At 34.3% G+C, this 23,920-nt stretch overlaps 1 long non-coding RNA gene across 4 annotated transcripts in view; it reads right to left on the reverse strand.

The window, feature by feature from the left end:
* Positions 1 to 824: 824 nt before the first annotated feature.
* LOC308648226 overlaps positions 825 to 23,920 on the reverse strand; it is a 159,958-nt gene continuing 136,862 nt past the window's right edge. The window contains exons 6-10 of one of the 4 annotated variants that reach the window (XR_014021786.1): positions 23,263 to 23,470; positions 23,030 to 23,142; positions 1,366 to 1,512; positions 1,145 to 1,256; positions 825 to 1,025 (exon numbers count right to left, since the gene is read on the reverse strand). This is a non-coding gene — a long non-coding RNA (uncharacterized lncRNA). Of the gene's footprint in view, positions 1,026 to 1,144; positions 1,257 to 1,322; positions 1,513 to 23,029; positions 23,143 to 23,262; positions 23,471 to 23,920 lie in introns of those variants that run through there. The other 3 variants (XR_014021789.1, XR_014021787.1, XR_014021788.1) reach the window with 3 other exon arrangements.

The following is a 23,920-nucleotide window of genomic DNA, read 5'->3' on the forward strand; positions in this document are numbered from 1 at the left end:
TTTTGCTCCTGTGACTAAAAGACCTAACCAGAACAACTATAGAAGAGAAAATGTTCATTTAAGGTCTCACAGTTTCAGAGGTCCATATACAGCCAGCTCCATTCCCCAGGGTGCTCCAGATGAGGCAGAACATCATGGTAGAAGAGTGTGACAGAGGGAAGTGGCTCACATAATGATCAGAAAGCAGAGAGAGAAAGACTCCACTCTCCAGATACAAAATATATACCCCAATAGCTACGCCCCCAAGGAACCACTTCCTCCAGCCACACCCCACCTGCCTCCAGTTCCCACCCAGTTAATCCCATCAGGGATTAATTAGATGGTTAGGTTAAGACTATGGCCCAATCATTTCTCCTCCAACCTTTTTGCATTTTATTAACTACATAATTTCTTATAACAAATCCCTTTTTACATACACACACAGTAGGTATACATGTATCCAATCGGTTCCGTTTTGATGGAGACCCCTAGATAATATAGGTAAGGATGTAGGAAAACTTGTGCAGTTCTCATTCCAGCTGATGGCTTCCAGGTGAGACTGGTAAACCAATGTTGCCAAAAATTTGTCAAGAGAAGACAACAATCTGGAGTATTTACTACATCAATTTTTAAAAACTAACAAGAAAGTTAAATTAAAAAAAAATAATAAGCACTGCTGGGCACAGTGGCACACACCTGTAACCAGCAACTCAGTAGGCTGAAGCAGGAACACCACAAGTTTAAGGCCAGCCTCAGTAACTTAGTGAGACCCTGTCTCAGAATAAATAATACAAAGGACTGGGGATGTAGCTCAGTGATAAAGCCCTCCCTGGCCCAATCCCCAGTAGAAAGAAAGAAAGGAGCACATCTCATCAGCCTAGCAAAGTATGCTTAGAGGTCATCGGCATCCCAGGATCTTCAAATACTTACCGCATCTTTAGATAGTTAGGAGCCATTAAAGATCTCTGGAGCAAGATTATTCTCTCATAAGGACAAGAACTAGAAGAGAGGCTCTAAGGGCTTGGAAACCAGCCAGGAGGTTCACGCTACAATGGAAGTTCAAATGACAAAAGTTCATAATAAAGTCATAATTGTGAGACTAGAAAAGAAGGAAAGGAACACTTGAGAGGTGGGGTAATAGAGGAGGATGTGAACTGAAACTTACCATCGCAACACAAGGTTAACGATCAGGCTATTGGTAGAGTACTACTTCTCCCAACTCTGCAACAGCAACTTGTCTGATTTCATTTCTTTGACAAAACGAAAGAAATCTTGTTCTATGAAATACATGTTCTTATTAATGTACACTAGTTAACAAAATAAATGTTCTTCAAAACTTCAATGACCTAAGAAACAAAGTTTATTGCTTTGTATATGAAAGCCTACAGGGCTACAGCAAAGATGCCTTCTCCACAGGGATTCAGGTTCTAGGCTTCTCTTGAACATATGCCACTTCATAGGCTTCTGGGTTCCTGCACTCCAAATCAGCAGACAGGTTGTAGGCTGGCCCTGGAGGATCAGGCAGAAAGGAACCTGTGAAAAGAGAACAGACAGGATATTTGCTTTTTTTTCACATTTAACTACAAAGGAGGAAGGAAAAATGAATTATATGAACAGCTAAGCAGTGTGTCACATTATTGTTTTAAGTATTCATTCTACTTCAGCTCATTATCTCACCTATAAAATGAAAGCTTTGGATTTAGTACTTTATAAGATTCCTTCTAATTTATGAAGTTTTTATTTCTTAATAGAGGCATTTCAAGGCAATAAAAAGGCACATTTTCTTTCCTCCATATTAAAAAGCATAGAAAATATTATATATATTCAAATTGAGCCTCCATATTTAAGTAAATGACCACAATATTTGATCAAATTTAATTTCTTAGAATTTCAAAGAAGATTGGAAGTATCTGTATAATTGCCACAATTTTTCTTCTATTAGGTATTGGATCAATGGTCTTTTCTTGATTTATTGTTTTTCTGTACTCACTAGAATTGTTTCATTATTATTATCATTATTATTATTATTGCACAAAGTGTTTTTTGTTGTTGTTACCTTATGACTTTTTTCAACTGATTTCATATTATCATAATGCTTTGGTTACTGAAGCAAGTGAGATAATCTTCCAATCATAACTAGAACCAGTTTAGCCTTTGACAAACCATGAACCACCACCATAAACACAACAGTGTTAAAGAAATGTTAGAACCTTCTTCCCTAAAAAACACATCCAAAGCCAGGTGCCATGTTTAAACCATTGAATCCACCACATGGCAAAGCTGTTATCTTTTAGGGACTTGTACTGAAACAAAGATTCTTTAGATGATGAGTTATAGCTGGTTAACAAGGAATAAAACTTTCATTGGTTGCCTTGTCAACACCCCCTGGTTAATGCTGGCCAATTAAATATTCAGACAGATTCCTCAAGATTTTTGACCAGAGTGAAAGTCACCAAAAGTACCTATCCTTACTTTAGATTCCCCTAATCACAAGATGCATTACTGGATGTATTACTGTCACAAAATGAAATATGCAACTAGGATAACACTCTCTACAGTCACTGTCCTTAATCTGGCTACAAATAATTTTTGCCCTTAATAAAAACTTCATCTTTATTTAATATATTGTGGCTTCTATTGTGCTTTGACTCCTCAGTAAACCACCCATCTCACTATAAGAAAAAAATTCTTTTTTTATATATTTATTTTTTAGGTGTAGATGGACACCAAACAATGCCTTTATTTTTATGTGGTGCTAAGAATATCCTTGATTTATTATAGGACATACATGGAATGATGCTATATCCTTTTTAAAAATAATACCTTACATATTATTCTAACTAAGGAAAAACAATATTCAAATAATATATTTTGTAAGCAATTATCATAACATGAATCACATGCAATTAATTGACATCACACAAAATCTCCTTTATGCATTTTATACACCAGGATATTCTTACAGTAATGACATGAGTATGTACAAAAAGTGTAATGTAATTTTTAAGACTTTAATTAACACTGAATGGAATTATGCTAAGAACAAATAAAAGATGAACAAACGCTTTCTTTTCACCCTCTTGTTCTCTCTTGTTCCTAACAAAAATAATTTATAATTTCAACTCTTCCTGCTGCTTCTCCAAAATCCCAGTTTTAAACCCAATCAAAAGATGCCAACATATTCCAAAGTGAGAGAATGCTTTGGATTCTGTGCTCCTCCTGTCTTCCTTGTCTTTAAGGGATTTTAAGTCTTTTCTTTCCCAAGCTGCCAGTTATGCTGAATTGTTCTGAAATGTGAATGATTTTTTTGTGTAAATATGAGCTACCATCAACTAGAGCAACAATAAGAACTTCACACTTGTCATTTACTAAAACCTGCCTTTTGAGCCCTGTCAGTCATGTGCCTCTACATGTGTGTTTCTTGGTTGGAGCAGCGTTGTTTTATGGCAGCTTCTGTTTAGGAATTCATGTCGCTGTTTGGCATTTATGTAGTTCAGCTGTTAGAGAGTCAGGGAAAGAGGAAAGAAAACATGCAGGAGTGAAGGTTTCAGGGGCAAAGAGGGAAATAGGAAAGAGCTTTAGGTTGTGAAATAACAATGCCAGCCATGTGGCAGCAATAAACCACAGGCACAACCCCTTCGTTTAGGAAAGACACTGTGACAGCAGAACAGATGTAGCCCACACCCATCCTGATGATCTGGGTGGCCCGAGCGCTGGCACAAAGGGCAAGTGTTGCATGAAATATTAGCAGTTACCTTCACATTTCAATATTTGTCATTCTTCAAAACACTGAGCTTGATTACAATGTGTGCCACTGAGCTTAAACATGCTTAAAGCACAGACAAAGAGTCCCTGGAAAGGAGGATTCAGATGAAAAGCTAAATACTTTGGGTTCTCACCTGGTTGACAGAACTGTGCAGGATTCATGTTGGGGTCAAATATGCTCAGAAGTTCAGCTATTTATCTAACATTTATTGGCATAAAACTGTATTCCTTGTGGCTCTTGCATCTTAATGGAAAAAATTAGAGTAGAATTTCTCTGGAGTCCTCAAAAACTTTGAGGTTCATATTAGTCTCAAGTCTCTAAGAAACTTTGCATTTAGAGATTAAAGTTCAGGAAACAAGCTTTTTTAGAATATGTAAACAGAGTGTAATCACATTCTTTTCACTCCTTTTCTAAGTAACTTCAGGAAAAGTAACATAGGTTCTTTTCTTATTTAACTGATTTTTTTTTTAATGCAGGGTATCCAACCCAGGGCCTCATGCATGCTAGGCAAGCACTCTACCTTTAAGCTATATCTCTATCCTTTTAATTGATATTTTCTATTTGTGCTCACCGAAGAGAAAAATTTGAGTGTCTACAGATTGTTTGGAAGTTGTGGATTATCAATTAAGACAAAAAGAGTTAAACAAAAGTGTATACAAATTTTAAAATTGTATATTTTTCCAAAAATCATCATTTCCACTCTATAGCTGCTCCCCTTCTTTAACTAAATAACTTGAGCCTTCATGTGAAGCATTTTAGATTTATTGCAAAATCTAGACTAATAATTGCATCTCCATTTACAGTACTGTAAACTTTAACACATCAGCAAAATTTCTATTCCTTATTAATGTTTTACTATTAATGTATTTATATTTTCATTTCATCTTAGTAGAAAACCTCTTTAAAGTAACAAAGCATAATAACCAGAATTGAAGAAAATTACTATATAATATTTGTAGAAGATTCTCATTCATGTTCAACTTCTTGGGGATATGCAGCTTGATTTATGCTCACCTATTTTAGTTGCAAAAAACAATAACAAGCACAAGACTAGAACAAATTAAGTCTAATAACTAAAGTAGTATGTTCATTATGGCTAAAAGTATCTACTATGTATTGATAATGTCCAACAATAAGAATTCTTTGTATTTGTATCTAAAGAGCAACATTCTTTATTTATTATTATATTTTTTTATACCAGGGATTGAACTCAGGAGCACTCAGCTACTGAGTCAAATCCCCAGCCCTTTTTGCATTTTATTTAGAAACAGGGTCTCAATAAGTTGCTTAGGATCTCACTAAGTTGCTGAAGCTGGCTTTGAACTCGCAGTCCTCCTGCCTCAACCTTCCAAGCCACTGGGATTACAGGCGTGCACCACCACACCCAGCCAACATTCTTAAACTTAAAATCTCTTCATAACTAATGAGTAAAATCATCAGTCAATGGTATATACAGTAATTTTCATGCACTTATAGTTTCTTCCTTTGCAGTCATTTGCCAAAACAGAAGAATAAACTAAACTTCCTTGCCTTCCTCTTCCACACTTAGTATTGCAACAATTCTCTGAAGCTTAGAACTTTTTTTTTTTTAATATAGCAAAGTGGTTAACTGAGGCATAGTCAAGCACATTTTTGTTTCAATATCTCAGCAACAAAAGTATTCTTTATTTTAATGTTAACAAAAGTATTCTAGCAGACTAAAGAAAGTTAGTTGTTAATACCTGATTCAAAAAGAGGTATGCATTGGACATGAAAGTAGGACATTATCTCAAGCATCATGCTCTGATGTACATGGCATAAAACTGGGGTTTTCTGACATTTTCATTCCAGGTGGATTAATAATGGATTTATAATCAACTATTAGAAATAATATCTTGGTATCCAGGAACGGTGTCATATGCCAATAGCCCCAGTTGCCAGTGAGGCTAAGGCAGAAGGATTGTTTGAGTCCTGAACAACAAGGTCAACCTAGTCAGCATAGTGATACCCATTTCAAAATAAAGAAAAACAGAAAAAGGAAAAGAAGTGATATATTGGGAAATTTAATAAATAAATGCTGAAGAACTTTATAAATGAATACCTATCCATAGATTTTAAAAATAAGAGTGCTCACTTGGAAAGCACACTTAATACTACAATGGAAACATGTAGTAGAGATTGGCGTGGCTGCTACACAGGAATAAAATGCAAATTTGTGATGTTATCTGTGTTTTTTAGGGAAAAACAGTGGTTAGGGGATATAAGCATGTAAAGATTACAAAGAAGAATTATATTAAATTTATCTGAAATCATCAAATTGTGTGCTTAAAGTTGGTGAATTTGACATTATAATACCTTTTAAAAAGCTGACAAAATGTCTTCAAATACTAAAAATAAAATCTTTGTAAAAATTTTCATTCTCTCATCTCATACACTAATTTTGGTGATAAAACTTCATGAAAATCAGAGACTGTCCTCTTCTCTGTTCTGATCTGGGGGATTTCAGGCATGACAGAAGCAAGTTTTATATTAATTAATTAGTCACTTGGAACTCAGTAAAAAAATTCACTGTATTTAAATATAAAATCATAATTTTAATGTAGCATCAAATAAATTAGATATTTAAATGAATGTTGAGGAAACATATTAAATGTTTAATAAGTTGCCTCTCAAAAACCAAAATGCTTTTAAGAATCATGGATCTTTTTAAAGATAAACAGTATTATTCAACTTTTGACCATAAAATTGTATTTTATGTTCTCCAACCATTCATTCAATGAAAACATAAAACAAACATGTATGTTCATGTTATGCACAGAGAATGGGTATCTGTGTGTGTGTCTTCAGTATATGCAGTCAAAATGACAGAAGTTTGATGAGATGGCTAATGTGGCATTACTTTCTGTCTTTTCTCCCTCTAGACTTTTTCTGACCTGTCAATCTGATGAGGTGGGGAAAATGTCACTTAAACAGAAAGCAAACTGAAGCTAAAGACGATAGAGAAGATTGATTAACTCCACGTTATCAAGGAAGTGTCAATAGCAAGGAGCTACTGGGCTCCTGCACTGTTTTCCTCTAAACTTTTAGCCTTACATCCGTCAAACTTCAAGATAACTATCCATCATGGAGTCAAAGTGGCGAACAACTGTGTGGTCCTTTGATAAGGGACAGTGTCACAATTTGTCTCCCTCCTTTCCCACGGATCGCCTCTAATGGGGTAAGGCCAGGCCAGGCCACAACAGCTGCAAATAGCCCAAAGACATTCTTCAGTGTAAAGTAGATTCTCAGCAAATACATAGAACAAAGATCCAAGCAGCCCTCAAAACAGATCTAAACAGAGTGATTATTTACTTGAATATTTCATGCCAATTGTATATATTCTTTTCTTTCTAAATATTAGTTTTGATGAACCAACCCAATGTTTACTTATAATTAAATGGCAAGAATGCAATACTTTTTAAAATATGATAATGCTAACATTCCCTTGAGAACTAGAGTGCAGCATCTATATAATAATCCAAGTAATATTTTCAAGTTGTGACCAAATTACATGGTCATTTATGCATTGCCTACAAGGAGGTAATTCACGCATTTAGATATATTATAGAACATCTATGCAATTAAAAGTGGAGCACTATTCCCATCCTTCCTGCAAAAGACAACCTACCTTATAAAGCTTAGTCACCTAGAAAATGTTTATGTCAAATTAGGAAAAAGGAAAACTTAAAAATGTGAGTTGTGAATAAGATCCTATTTAATAAACATTCACAAAAAAATGAATGTTTACAAAGTGTACCATTGATGAGTCAAAGTAGTTAGATAATATATTTTCAGCCCTATTTTATTAATTTTTCCAGAGATTTTTCTAATTTCTTGATATATATTTTTCTCTACACATTTGTAAACTTAGCAAGTTTATTTTAAGATTCCTTAACATTTTGTGTCAGTAATTATTAGCCTTGAAAGGAAGAACTCTGTATCATAACCAGCAGGGGAAAAGTCAACTCAAACAGACTTGTGACTATCTTATTGTGAGTCAGTAGACCTCAGGTTTCTGAGCAGGAAGCAGATCCACTTAAGGTTAGTGAGAAGAAATGTATCCTAAGCAAGCATCTTGCGGCCTTGTCATGGTATTCTGAGTCTTTCTAAGAGGAGGGAATAAAATATAAATTAATAAAGAGAACCTAGGATTTTATGTAATTAGTTCAGAACCTCAAAGAACACCTAGTGTGTTGATTTTAGTTTTGGGGGATAAATAGCTGAGGAATGACTAAAAAAAATTAAAAATAAATCTATTTAAGGGGGAAACACTGAGTTTCCCCAACCCCAATTCTTTTTTGGAGAAGACACAGCATCTTAGCTCATATTTGTCTATCAACATTCTCCAATTGTCATGTTATCTAAAGTACATTATTTTATCTTGAAGGCATTTTAGTATATTGGGTTTTACCAAAATACAAAGAACTATCAGAGAATTATAATCATCTAGTGACATTTTTAGTTAACATATTTACATTGGAATTGGACAAGGATGGGGCAAAACAAGATCTATGGAAAACAGGACAGTAAATAGGATAGAGACCACCAAAAGTGAGGTGGTTACTGAAGGGGAAGGGAAGGACCATATAAATGAAATTTTGTTCAACCACATTTGATCCTGAGTCAATCCTGTTGCTCCTGGTTGAGTAAAGGACATGAACTTCAGAATCTGACCAACTTGGGTTCACATTCTCTCTTTGCCACTTGGTAATTGTGAGGTCATTACCAAGTTTCCTAATCTGTCTCCGCAGAGTATTTTCTTCATTGTTCAGTAAGTAGGGAAGGTAATATATTCTTCATGAAAATATTTAAGTAATTAATGAGGCAACTGTGTATTAAACTAGACATAACAAAAACTTCATAAATGTGAATTACTATCTTCTTTTATTTTCCTTTGTTTTTTTTCTTCTGTAAACTAACATTACATTGTATTCCTTAAACTCATATTTGTAACAACTTAAAACTCTATTTTAAAAAAAAAAATAATAATTACCAGCACTGCCCCTCACAACAGTCAAGATTCAGTCCCCAAAGGCCATAATGGCTCCTGAGGATCCAACTTTCCATTTGAAGAGAAGAGTTAGGTCATTTTGGTGGGTTTTTGTTTGTTTGTTTGTTTGTTTGTTTAGCTTCCTGAGCAAATGGCATGGAAACTCCACTTGCATGCTTCTTGAATAAGGAATTCAAACTGTCTGTTCATCCTAATCTGTTACAGAATATAATGAGCAACCCAGATGTGGATTTCATGAGACTGGAGCCACATGTGAATTGAAGACCAGTAGAGAAATGATTATCTCATCACAAACCCCCAGATGAGGCCTCTAAAGTTCAGTGGGAAAGACAAGGAGCCACAATGATCAGAGCTCTCTAGAAGTCCAGGTAAGAAGGATCAGGAGTGCTATATGAGCACATTCAAGGTTTGCCCAACCTGAAAAAGTGCCAGAAATGTCAACTCTTTCTTAGCAACAAACTTCCTAAAAACTGAATAGAACAGAGTTCAAATAGCAGTGTCTTTTGCTTGTTACATACAAGCTGTTTGGAATTTGCAAATTCCAAAACATTATGGGGAAAAAAATCTTCCAAAGGTGTATAGCAGATAAAATTAGAATGATGTTGGCCAAGGGTTTAACATATAGCTTTTACAATGTTGATATGTTCCTACTATCCCTAGTTTTAGAACAAGCAAATTGGGTTTTTAAAAAATACATTTTTATTTTAAGCTCTATAAGTTTAAATAAAAACAAGTCTAAACAACAGTCATGTTAATTGCTTTGTACCTGATATTTTTATAAAGTCTGTAAGAGTGTCACTCACTGAAAAAGCATCAGGGGGAGGACTTTGCTAGATTCTCATCTGACCTCCCAAAAGCTATCAGCTCTTCCAATCTGATGAGAAAACCAAGCCCATGTAATATAATAATATTATAACAATAGTAACAATAATCCATAAGCTTGCTGTGACAGCATTTAGTATATAAGCATTGTTTCTGAGAATATATTCAAACATGAATAATTATGCAAGGTAGGTCTATTATACTATCAAATAGAAAGAAATTTCTAATGTAAAAAAATGATATAAACTTTGTGCTTTACATTTCAGAAGCCAAAGAGCAAAGGTTATTTTCAATGAGGCTTTTCCATCCACAAGGAATTACTTACCCTACATACATACACACACCCATGCACACATACACACATATCCTAATGCATAGATACGTGTACAACAGTATCTTACAGGATGCTAAGCATATGATATACATGACAAAGCATTGCTATACCAGAAATAAGCTCTTAATAGTCATATGTGATCATTCAGTGAAGAGAATGTTTAGGATAACCCAATTTGAGCAAGCTGCATTACAAGATCAGATTATATTTTTAGGCTGGGTTTTTCTAGACAGATGTTGAAAACCCATAAAGAGGATTTTAAAAGTGTTATTACTGGTAAATTATTGCGCCCTTAATGTGGTCCATACTGTGGCAATAGAAGCTTCAGGAAAACATCTTTTCTTTCTGTCTCTTTTTCTCTTTAAACTTTATTTATAGCCTTGCAAAAGACTAGCATTCACATAACCCGCCTTTGCAGGCATGCCAGAAGATTAATGATATCGCAGTGTTCTTGAGAACAAAAATGTGTCTACCACTGTGTTGAATAATCTCTCCTTTCACACATTAAAAGTGAGATGAGGCCTACTTTAGAAAGCAAGGACAATGTGTCACAAAGAGCTACTTGGCTTAAAGACATACCCGTATTGCTATCCTGAATCACAAATTGTTTTCATGCATGTTATCTCAAGAATAAGAAAGCTTTTATCACCACCACTTTTTGAAAAATTTACATAGAGTCTCAAATTTTGACTTATTCCAGCATTTTTTTTTCGTGTGTATGCAATCTGTTGCTGGTTAAGAATTGATAATTAAGAGAAGGTTGTACATTTTGACCTCTGTCTCTCTTCTCGAATTGGGCTAACAAGACTAAAAGCTATTTAAAGACTTAAATGCTATGGATGTGATCATTTTTGTTAGAGCCATCTTTTGCCTAGGGTAGAAGAAGGATAATAACAATAACCCAACTTTTATTGGAAACTCACCACATGTCATTCAACAGGCTAGGGGTTCAATATACATTGTCTCATTTAATCCAACTAAAAGGCAATCACTACAATTATCCCTTTTGAAGAAGAGGAGAATTTATGCTTAGAGATATACATGACTCACTCTAAATTGCCCCTCTGATAAGTAACAAAACCACAACTCAAATCCAGGCTTTGGATTTCAATGCCATTTTCTTAACCACTAGGCAACACTGCCTCTCAGGCTACATGTATTGATATAAACATTTACTCAGCCATGTAATACTTTCAGGTTGTTTATAATTTCCAGGCATCTTATTACCAACATTTAAGTACTTACCATATGCCAGTGACTGTCTTTGACCTTTGGGATTATAAAAATAAGTAAAACACACTTCTTGTTCTCAATGTGTAGTGAGACCATAGAGCCAATTTAAGACTTCTCACGCCCTAGCCATTCAGAGTTTTACAGATCGGCCTGACATCATATAAAACATTAAAATGCACTCACATTCTCACACTAAATATAACTTGCATATCTACATATGAGTTGAGTTGCATTTGCTTGAGATTATTTTATAGGCATTTTAAGATTCATTAGTTTAGATGCAGATTTTTCAGGATTTATAGCCAATATATGTATTTTTTAGAATTTCAAACATTTTTTCCCAGGCTCCCCACCTAACAGTACCTAGGGCCTAGTGAGAAAGATTTAAAAATTAGGAAAGTGACATAATATAGTAATAATAGAAATGTCTACAAAGTATCATGGAAGCCAAAGGATATAACTTCACAGCACACAGGAAATTTGAGGAAAATCTTGGAATAAGAATGGAAGCTTACTAGGTAGCATAACTCACATTTGCAAAGCTCTCAAACTATAAAAATGTGTGCTATGTCCAAGAAATGTCAAGGAATATTATGTGATTTAAGAAGCATATCTGAGCAGCGTGACAGTGGTTAGAGCTGAAGACCTACAATTCAATGTCTTTTTACTGTATTTTCTCTTATCTGAAGGAAATCCTAATATATTATGCCAAAAATTTTGTTTCCTTACTAAACAGCCTGGTTTTCTTTAAAACATAATGTAAATTATAATTGAAATTCTTTTCAGACATCCTTTGTATTGCCAATTTTCCCAAGAGTATTAACTACATTTTTTTTTAATTTAAAAGATAGATTAGTTAAAAAATTAGTTATAAATTATTTGGGATAATACAATATATGTGTATGTATAAAAATTAGAATTTATAGTATGTGTGATTATATATATTCACACATCCTGTATTCATTATATATATAAATCATACATGCCATAAATATATACAAATTCAGTAAATGGAGATTACTTTTCTGCATATATGTATTCACATATATACATATGTCCATGTATATATATCAAGCAACAGGGATTATATATTGTTTTATGCCCATGACCTAACATTTCTTTTTAAGTTATAGAATATGTCAAATGAAAATGACCAAGTCCTATATTTGTCATTAAATTTTCTGAACAAAAATTGACAAAAGTTATTCTTAAAACTTCTACCGGGGATTGAATTGCAGTAAATAAAATTCTATGCTTGTGTAATTATGTCAAAATGAACCTCAATAATATGTATAATGTACTAATAAAAATAATTTTAAACCTTCTGAGAGCAAATGGAAAACCTGAGGGTGAAACCACTTAAAGAAGTGAGAAATTTTTACCTTGTACTGTTTTTAAGCAATTCTCCTCAAAACATTTAATGTTTTTAAAATCTGTCTCCTTTAGTAACTTGGTTTGATGGGAGGAGATAAAACAAGCAAAAAGGTAGAGGCATCTACCTCAGAGGGAATTGTGAGAGTAAAATCACTTGAAATGGTAAGCCAATTAAGGAAAATAATACTAGTAGTTTAAAGTTATACAATTTAAGAGCCTTTGTTCCAAACAAACATGAAAGATTGTAAAATTGGACAGTTAACATATAAATGAGTTTCCCCCTTGTGGAGCAGTAGGGGGGAAAGGGGGTAAATGATTCATTATTTTAAAATATATTCTGAAAAAAATAGTCTATACAATGCAAAAATTTATTATGAAAAAGTCACACAGAACATAAAAATTCTCTTATTTAAATATAAAGATCTTTGATTACTAAAGTAAACTGACTGAATAAAATACAATGTGCCTGGCTATGGTCAGTAGAGAGTGGAGTTGCTTCCCAATGTCTAGATATTTGAACTAGGTCTAGCACCAGGATTAGGTTATTAGATGTCATTACAAAGGGAATCATTCTGGTCACATCATTCTGTGCTTTAACAACTCTACTCCTCCTATTGAATTCTCAGTTCCTTTGTAATGATTGTTTAATGACATTCCAAAATTCTTTTTAAGAAAAGCAAATTATGAGCTTTTATCCATTTCTTAGTTATTCTTGCTAGAAAAGTTTGATGGTCTAATCTCCACATATTTATATACTTTTATTCTATACATTCTAAATTACTGACATTAAGATAGATGCTATGGATTTAACCTTAAAAAATATAAACATAATACATGTCCTATTGGAATTTCAAATACTATCAAGAAAGAAAGGTAAAGGGACTGAGGCAAGGCAACATAATACCATGAGGTTGACAAAAGTAAACATGGCCAGGCACAGCTCAGGAGGCTGAGGCAAGAGGATTGTAAGTTCAAAGCCAGCCTCAGCAACAGTAAGCACTAAGCAACTCTAAATAAAATACAAAAAAGGACTGGAAATATAGCCTATTGATTGAGTGCTCTTGAGTTCAATCCCTACTAATATATATATTATATATAAACAAAATAACGTATTATATGTATGTGTGTGTATAGGCTGGGGATGTGGCTCAGTGGTAAAGCATCACATACTTTTTAGCTGAGCCAGAGAAAGGTAAGGAAATTAGGAAAGTGTTTCAATAAGAGGAGTTGGTGTGTGCAAGATGCCAGAGGTAGAAAAACATGAATTCCGTGGAGGTGGGTGATTTGGAGACATAGAGGCTAGACTATACATACGTTAAAGAGACTGAATAATCTGAAGTAAAGGAAGAACATGATTAGATTTACTTCATAGAACCATCCTTTATCTTCTTTGTAGAAAAATGAAGGCAGGGCTTGAGGTAGAGAAATCAATTATTAAGTTACCATAGTACCTTAGGTCACAGACCAATTAGCATAAAAATAGCTAAAATATGATAAAGAAAATACGTAAGACAAAGAATTTATATCACTTGGTATTGCACATCAGTAAGTGGGAGGGATGAAGGAAACAAATATATATAACCCTCACATGTGATGTCAACTGAGTAAATGGTAGTCCGTTCAACTAGGTGGAGAAATCAGACAGGAAAGTTGACAAGTCCAATTTCAAACATGTTGAATATGAGTTAGAAAATGCCAAATAGGCAGATAGATACAGAGGTCTGATGTCATTAGTGAGGTCTAGGTAGGAGACATAAAATTAGAGGTCATGATTTTGCAGGTTTTATGATAATTTAAATTCTAAAACCAAATGGCATTGGTCGAGGAGAATTAGTAGAGCAATAAGAGCAGGGTGCCAAGCGCTGAGCCATGAAAGAGCATAACATTTACAGAATGAGAGAGAACAAAAGCACTCAAAAAGAACCTAGGGAGAATGTCAGAGAAAGCTTGACAGAAATAGGATTAGTGAATTTCAGAAAAAGGAATTGCTCTACAGTGTCCCAGATGGCTAAGAAGTCAAGCCATAGAAGGACCAAGAGGAGTCCATTCTAAGATCATTTGGTGACATGGAAGATCACGACCTTAAAGGAATATAGAAGTCAAAATGCTATCAACAATACCAATAACTCATACTGAGAAGTTAAGATAGCTTATATAAAAACACATGCACATATATACACATACTCATGTGGGTTTGTGTCTTACCAAAATATATGCACACACACACAATCATAACAACAATATTAAAAAGTAGGTGCTATACTTTTTTTTCCACTTTCCAGGAGAGAAAGTGGCAACACAGAGGCCTGACAACTTAATAAAAGCCACAGGCTAGTATGAGGTAAAGCCAAAAACTGATGAACAAGGCCAAAGACCTGCACAGTAGGTGAAGGAGTACAGGCTGGGGATGTAAATAATTTATTCCAGAAGAATAGCTGTGATTTTTTCAGAAAGCCTCACCTGGGAAGACTGTCTGCTTATCAGGTACAAGCAATCTGGTGAATACTAGTTTGACTGAATATAAAGAGATATGAATGACTTATGGAAGAATCTTTTTAAATATAAGTGTTGATTTCAAATGGCAATGGTAGCAACATGGAGAACTTTTTTTTCAATGTACTGTTATCTTAAGTTTTATCAACAATACACTATTCATTGTTGTTCATTAAACCTAATATTCATGTATAACACTAATTGGAACTACTTCAAGAATCATTCCAACAATCATTTCCAAAACGGAGTTTTCCCAGCAAATCCACTGAAATAATGGTTGCCATACATTTAATTTTAAATTCCTAGTTTCTTTACAAAGTATCCACTATATGCATGCACTGTGGATCGAGAGCATTTTCCTTACAGACATATCTTAAAACCGAATTGTTAAAACAGGTCAAACTGCTCCACTATGAGAGGTTAGTTAAATGTAAATTGTCAAAAAAAGTTTAGTTTTCAGAATATCAGTGAGATACAAATGATGGTATGAAGTAAAAGAAGAATTTCTTCATAATTTTATTTTCATTTTCAAATATTTTAGGAGTATTGTGTGGCCACATTCATTATCTGTTAGTGCTTGTATCACAAGCCACTGTGTTGGATGAGAAAACACATCAAGTATTTCTTATTTACATGCCTTATTCTTCCAGGATCTATAGCACAAGTAGGAGGATATTAATAATTAGAAAATCTATTTTAAAATCAGATTTAGAAACACAGAATGATCTCTGGAGTTTAAAAAAAAGGAAAAAATATATATTTAAATAAAATCACTAAAATTATGATAGATTAGCAATTTAGGGAAACTTAGGAGACCATTTTTTCAATTACCATTATCATTCCAGTTTTCAATTTGGTGGTCTGCTTTCTGTCTCTTCACTTAAAAAAAAAAAAAAAGTTTCATTTCCAAAAAAGAAACCAATAATGTTTGCAATTGTCTCAAGATTTTTCTTTGGCCACAATTGCCCATTTTCCATAATTTAATTTCCCAATGACAGTCCCATGAACTTTATTGTCTTGTTGACTGGCCAAAGACACACTATTTTGTCTCTAGATAAAGAATTATTTAAGGGATGCTGGACACAACTAACACGAAATTGGGAAAGACAATGACTTGTTTTTAACCACAAAAGGCATAATAATACTCAGTTGAGCCAAACTTTTGGAAGAAAATAAGTTTGGTTCCAATATTCTGATATGTTACATTGGCCATGTCAAAATGAGGTTACATTGTCCCTAGGACAACCCTGAGATTCCTAAGTGGCACTGTTCCAAACCTCACTGCTTTCCTAACTATGAAGTCTCACATGTCACCTCAGAGAGAGGTTACAGTGCTGTCTTCCACTGACAAAAGACACATTAAGGGCTGTAGCCCTATGCTTGGCTGCAGACCTTATTTTAGCATCCAACACCTGATTTTCAAAGGTTACCTTTCCCAAATTAAAGGAAGAGTGAGACAGATAATATGAGGGCTCCCCTGTGCTGACTCCAGTTTGCTTACATAAGCAATAAGAACTATCCCTCCAGGTGATAAATGGGTCAAACTCACAGAATATTGAAAATGTGAGAAGGAGGCTGGGAGAGGTTTTTCCTTATTTCTATTTTCAGAATGTGTTATAACTGGGATATCCACAAGACATTAGAGAAAGAAATAAAGCCAAGAAGTATTGCAAAAAAAATGCTAATATAATAAACTGAGGAACACCTCCATGATTCATTTTTCCACTACTAATACTAAGTTGTTATGGTCTTCTTTTCTTTTTGTACTTTTTCTATTGTTTTTAATCACTTCTCTCCCCCTATTTGTCTTAACCTATCTCCTCTTAAATATCAAATTCTCATTATTGTTACTGTGGTTATGTAATCAAATGTTATCTGAACCTAAATCCTCTGATTAAGGTAATGAATGTTAGATTCAAGGACAATGACCCAGTGGACATCTGCCTTACATGGGCTTTCACTACTTGCCCAGGATGCATGGAGAATTTACTAGTATTTACCAGGCCTTTATGTTATCAGGGACCATATAAAATCATCCCCTATACTATTATCATTCCAGAGTCAGGAATCCTCACTAAATGCATATTTTCACTCTATTTCCTATCCTTTTCTTTTTTGGCTGATAAAGACTAAAGTCCTGGGTATCAAGCCAAGGTGACAGAGGAGTGTAAAAGAACACAATGAACATGAGAATGTGGGAAAAGAGGAGAAATGTGTTGTATGCTAGCTTTAGATAAATGAGAGATTCATATTTAAACTTCTTGCCTCTAAGTTTTCATCTGCCTTGGCTTTTCAGTAATAGCCATCAATATCATCTATTAGAATCCTTCTTCAGAATCCTAAATTGGTATTAGTTCTCATAATAAAAGTCTGGCATAAGACTTTGTTTTTCTAAAAACAATACATGCAACCAGAAAACAGGTACCCCAAAGTCTACATTCTTCACTCTTTAGAGACGATTAATAATCCATCATTATGATGTTCCATCATCAATCTCATCTTCAATTTTCTAAACAGAGACTCTTAAAGATTCTGGATGAGCACGCTGACCGAGACTCCAGAACCAGCTAGTGCTGACTCCATCATAATGGCTATTCTTGGCAGGTTATATATTTTTCTTTTTTCTCCCTCGATTGCTTTGTTGATATATATATATATATATAAAACAACTTTTTAAAAATTGCATTGTACTGTTAACTTCAGTAGCAAGATCAGTGTCAGAGACTGAAGCAGATTTTGGTGGCTCGGCCTGTATGCTAACACGGATGTGATTTTTTGTCATTTTATCAGCAGCATATTAAAACATGGAAGGAATCCATTGAGGCCAACTTATCCATCCCTCTTCCCTTGCTGTTAAAGAACTATGTTTTAAGTACATGAAAAAATGCTCAACATCGCTAGCAGTCAGAGAAATGCAAATCAAAACCACCCTAAGATACCATCTCACTCCAGTAAGATTGGCAGCCATTAGGAAGTCAAACAACAACAAGTGCTGGCGAGGATGTGGGGAAAAGGGTACACTTGTTCATTGTTGGTGGGACTGCAAATTGGTGCAACCAATTTGGAAAGCAGTATGGAGATTTCTTGGAAAGCTGGGAATGGAACCACCATTTGACCCAGCTATTCCCCTTCTCGGTCTATTCCCTAAAGACCTAAAAAGAGCATGCTACAGGGACACTGCTACATCGATGTTCATAGCAGCACAATTCACAATAGCAAGACTGTGGAACCAACCTAGATGCCCTTCAATAGATGAATGGATAAAAAAAAATGTGGCATTTATACACAATGGAGTATTAGTCTGCATTAAAAAATGGCAAAATCATAGAATTTGGAGGGAAATGGATGGCATTAGAGCAGATTATGCTAAGTGAAGCCAGCCAATCCCTAAAAAACAAATGCCAAATGTCTTCTTTGATATAAGGAGAGTAACTAAGAACAGATAGGGACGAAGAGCATGAGAAGAAGATTAACATTAAACAGGGATGAGAGGTGGGAGGGAAAGCGAGAGAGAAGGGAAATTGCATGGAAATGGAAGGAGACCCTCAGGGTTATACAAAATTACATACAAGAGGAAGTGAGGGAAAAAGGAAAAATAATACAAGGGGGAGAAATGAATTACAGTAGAGGGGGTAGAGAGAGAAGAGGTGAGGGGAGGGGAGGGGAGGGGGGATAGTAGAGGATAGGAAAGGCAGCAGAATACAACAGACACTAGTATGGCAATATGTAAATCAATGGAAGTGTAACCGATGTGATTCTGCAATCTGTATATGGGGTAAAAATGGGAGTTCATAACCCACTTGAATCAAAGTGTGAAATATGATATGTCAAGAACCATGTAATGTTTTGAACAACCAACAATAAAAAATAAATAAATAAAAATAAAAAGAACTATGTTTTACACTTAAGGCAACTGAGACCCAAAGAGGGTTAAAAAACTTGAACATCCTTTAGTTAATCTTAAAAGGCAACAGGTAATCTATACCTCCATGCACACAGTAATATATGGTGATCTTTGTGCCCATGAAGGTCAAATAAAAAAGGCCTATTTTATGCTTTCTATAGTCTGAAATATTGAGAAACATCTTTTATCTGCATAGACAATACAAAATATTATATTACAATGAGCAAGTCTGCCAGCCATTGTGACCAGGAATAAATTGTACCAACTTCTCTAAATCTCAAACTTCTTTTTCATAAATTGAAAAAAATTAAGACTATTTTCATGTAGCTTTTAAGGATTGTGAGTTAACATATAGAAAGCTCCTAAACAGGATCTAGCATATGCTAGGCATTCAATAATAGAGTAACTATTATTGTCCATCAGATCCTGTTGATTTAGTTATTTAAATAATCTCCTTAAAGAATTTATAGGAGGCGTATTTAGGGAAAATGCAATAAAATACTACTTTAAGTGATTTGTAGAAAACAAAAAATATTAACTGAAGGAACTGTAAAGGCTAGGTGTACAAAGGAATTTCATGAAGAGGTAATACAAATATGGCAATGGCAATGAACTTGAGCAAGAATAAAAGAAGATTCTTATGAAAGCCTGAGTTCCCAGGTTGGCGATAAAATGAAAACCCTGCTCTCCCACTAATGTCCTTGGCCATTCTCAGGCTTAGCATAAAGTAACCCATTAGGTAGAAGTGCAGTTTTTCTGACATTAGCTGGAGGCAATCTACCCAAACCATCTGACTTTTTCAGTGAACATGCAGGAATGGGCAGAGTTCAGAAGTCCGATATATATTACGTAGTAGGGACAGAATACATGTGCACCTTGCATGAACATGTACATGTGTTTCAGAGTATGGCTTGTGGATAGCAAAAATGACAAGAGCAGCAAAATCTCTGGTATGCTGTTCACTTCTATTTAAAACCATTCTAAATACCCAAGTATCATTGTCCAAATCATGTGAAAATTTATCCATTTATTTCAACTCCTAAAGAATAAATAAGTCCTATCCAATGATGAAAATTTTAAATTTCTTAGATAATAAGACTCCCTTTATTTGTGAATTTTGAGTATTTTTACTTCATGTTAAATCCAGAACAGAATTATGACAACAATAATTAGCCAGTAAGTTTGCAACATTGCTTCTTGGCACAGATACCTTTAACATTATAGATCAGCAAACCATTTCTTCCAAGAATGAAGATTCAGATTGGTTTTTATTTGTTGGAACTCATTTACCACTCTCCTTGCTAGGAGTCCTAAATTGAGAGTGGTGGACTGGTGAGCTCTGAAGATGTGCATTGTCATCATTCAGAGTTCCAGTGACCTTTTCTCCCTATCAGCTCTCCTGCATATAGAACAATTCATACTCTTGCTAAGGCTAGAAAAGTGAAGCATCAGAGATATTGCTTTCCAATAAAGTAATAATGCTCCATTAGCTGTTTTGCTGTTACACGGTTTACCACAGACGACTCCTCTTTAAGCTGCCTTCCCGTATGTGGCCCAGTGATAAATTTTATCAGTGGTCAGCGGGACAGGGTTGCAGGCTGGCCTGTAGCACAGTGGCTTTTTATCTAGCTTAGTTCTCCCCTCTCCTGCCACCCCCCCACCCAAAGCAGCATTTTCTTGGCATAATTTATGTTGTGGCATTGCTGTCAGTAGATGTGGTGTCAGCAATTTGTGTTCCTAGTGGAAGTTTACATGGAAATGAGATACTTAGCCACAGAATAAAATTAAGGGTGGGATAAACCAATAAAAATGGTACTGTGCCTGCTTGTACCTTAAAAGTTTTTTAAAAGAGGATTGTCTCTTGCTGGGAAGGTTTGTATTGCTCGTCTCAGACCCTGATATTAATAGTATGTATAGACTATACCCTTTCACAGTTAAAGCTAAAACCATGTCACATTCACATAAGAAGTTCTTGCATTCCAGAGGCATTATAATACCATGCCAGCATAAGACAATTTGAAGTTACAATGATATTTAAAGTTTTAGAGCCCAAAATGTTTAATCAAAGTTTTTGGTGTTTATACCTTGGAAAAAATCAGTACATATGATGTATAATTTTGTAAAGTTAAAAAATTCAGCCCAGTGTACATTTTAATGGAAAAAATCATTTAACTGAATAAATATTCTTTGTCCCCATATGGTTTACCATAAAAAGATTTTCAATTATCTCATTGCAAAATATTGAGAGAATTTTGATATAGCTGCATACTGCATTAGAAGTGGAATAAAGGCATCATTTAGACTTCTGAGCCAAAGGCTGTTAAGAGAGTCAAAGCTCTAGAGTTATTTGGACTCTCAACTTCTCCTGTCTCCCTCTTAAAAAGGACTGTTGCAAGATTGTATCCTCATTCATTCTGAGGAATAATAGACTGGAAGAAGACACAAGTAGGGTTTTTCCATCATTGGTAACCTCTCCCTTCCCACTCCATTCTTTTCCTCACAGAGGACATGGTGCCCAAGAAGAGAAGCTGCACACACACATTATGAATCTTCTAAACAGACTTTCAGTTCATTATCAGTGGCAGGTTCCTGCCACTACATTAACAACAAACAAATTTTTATTACTTACATTTTTATATGTTTTTAAAGGTATTTGTTCAAAGGCTTAATGGTATTTCTCCCTGAACTAAAATTTCCTAGTTGATCCATTTATCATTTGGACTATATCCTCGAGTATTTAGTAATACATTATTCTGACATGAATGGGAAATGATGGTTATTTTATACACAAAGATGTTCAGAAAACAGATTGACTTCCATGAATGATTCCCCGGTTTCTGAAACTGTTTTCCTTAAGTCAAACTGGGAAAAAAAGCTTTGAATTCATTAGTTCAGACTTTTCACCCTTTTGAAATAATTTAAGGACCTGTCCTTAGTAATTTTGATTAAAGATGAATGCTTTGAAATTCAGTCAGTATATCCCATGTATATCTATCAGAGTCCTGCTAGAATTCTGAATAGACAGCAAGGCAGTATACATAGTTTACACATACCAAAAAGCCAATATATGTATTCAGCTTTGTAAATATGCCTTTAAAAATACCTCGCCATATTTAGCCACTCCTAAATATGTATTTACACAAGTCTACACACTGTAAGTGTTTACTTGGGAGACAGGAAAGGTCTCTCTGGTAAATAATATGGGTTTTATAGCCTTTCATGAAGGAATTTTTTGTTTGCTATGTAAAAAAAAATCAGCTTCTCTCAGTTATAATTTAATAAAAATTTTCTTTCCCTGTAAATTTACTGCATAGCACTTGAGGTAAAGCCCTGAAAAGTTAAAAAAAAAAAAAAAAGACAACACTGGTGTTAGCTTTGGGTACAGAGTAGCTTTGATTCATTTTGCTAAAGACTTTGAAGAGCAGAAAACATGGATATGATTTCTGAAGACTAAACAAATAAAAACAACTTGTCAGACACATTTTAGAGCTAAGGCTATCAAGTAATTATCTATTTGTTCAGTTTGGGTTTTTTTTTTTTTTCAAAATCAGAATCTCTTGGAAGATCGAAATATATTACTTTGTTCTAAATTTTATGAGATTTTGCTTTAATTTTACACTTTATATTATATGAGTGGATATAGATTAAACATTCTCAACTGACAAGCAAAATGTTTAAATTCAAAATATGAACAAATTCTTACAGAACAGCATCATTTTCCAGTACAACAGACAAAGAAAATTTAGAGCATACCCTAACTTGCAAACACAAGGCCTTGAGCAACATAGTTAAACTTTCTTGTATTTTTGAATTTGTAAATTCGATTGTAACCTAATACTAGAACTAATGAATGATGAATCCATACTCAGAAATCAAATACTTAATATTAATAAAGAAAAAAATATCTTTTTTAAAAAACATGGTTATACTTTTATTTTTTGAAGTTGAAAGATACAAAGTAAAATAGAATGTGTTTGGAATTAAAGAGATGTTCCACCATTGGTCATTCTCATAATTCGTCTGCTGTTGCCCTCCCCACTCTTCTCTTCCCTTAGAATCTTAGATATTAAAAAGCACAAATGCCTCTTTACTTGCCTGAGCCACTTCAGGGATCCAGAAAATGGATATGGCTTAATTTGGAGCCCTTTAAAAGTCTTCCAAGAGGAGGTTCTCTGAAAGGATCACTCTTATAATTAGTTTACTTCTTTCTAAAAGACAAAGGTATAGGATTTTCAGCAGTCTGCATGTGTGGAAACACTGAAGATTTCCCTGTTGCCAGTGGACTCAGAGACCTATAAGAGAACAGCAAAAAAAGAGAGGCCTCATACCTGAATTCTGAAGACTTTTAATAAATTAAAGTCTCTTCTCTCTCTTTGTTCCATGTCTTCCAAGAATTTTCTCTTTCAGGATTTTTCTATCATGGGTACTTGTGCACAGAATTGATGAGTTTGATTTATTTTGAGAAGGCAGGAAATATGGACATTTTCGGGGGGAAAGCAGATGAGGAGACATTGCAGGTATTTTCCAGGATAATACCTGGAAAATAATATATTTTTATCCTGGAAAATGATTCTTTATTTTTCAATGGCCCCAATTATTTTACATTTATATAAAAAAACTGGAATTTGTCAATTTAAACAGGTGATTATATGCCTTTCTATCTCTTCTCTTAAAAAATCTTGAAAGAGATTGTGTGTGTGTGTGTGTGTGTGTGTGTGTGTGTGTGTGAAATATATAAAAGGTATGGGATTGTTTACATATCAAATTCAAATTCTAAATATTTTTCTTCTGTTTATTCTTATAGTGTTGAAAGATACATCCTGTTACAAAGGATTAAAATTTTTTTAAAATGTAAAATATGACTTATTTTATTGTAAATGTATTAGAAATATAAATACAATGATATGCTTCATGAATAGTAAACTTTTTCAACTGGGTCACTAATTCAAATCTGATCCAGAGATAACTGAATACCCTACAATTGTC

This window comes from Spermophilus citellus, assembly GCF_964194105.1.
Source record: "Spermophilus citellus genome assembly, chromosome: 1".
Lineage (NCBI taxonomy): Eukaryota > Metazoa > Chordata > Mammalia > Rodentia > Sciuridae > Spermophilus > Spermophilus citellus.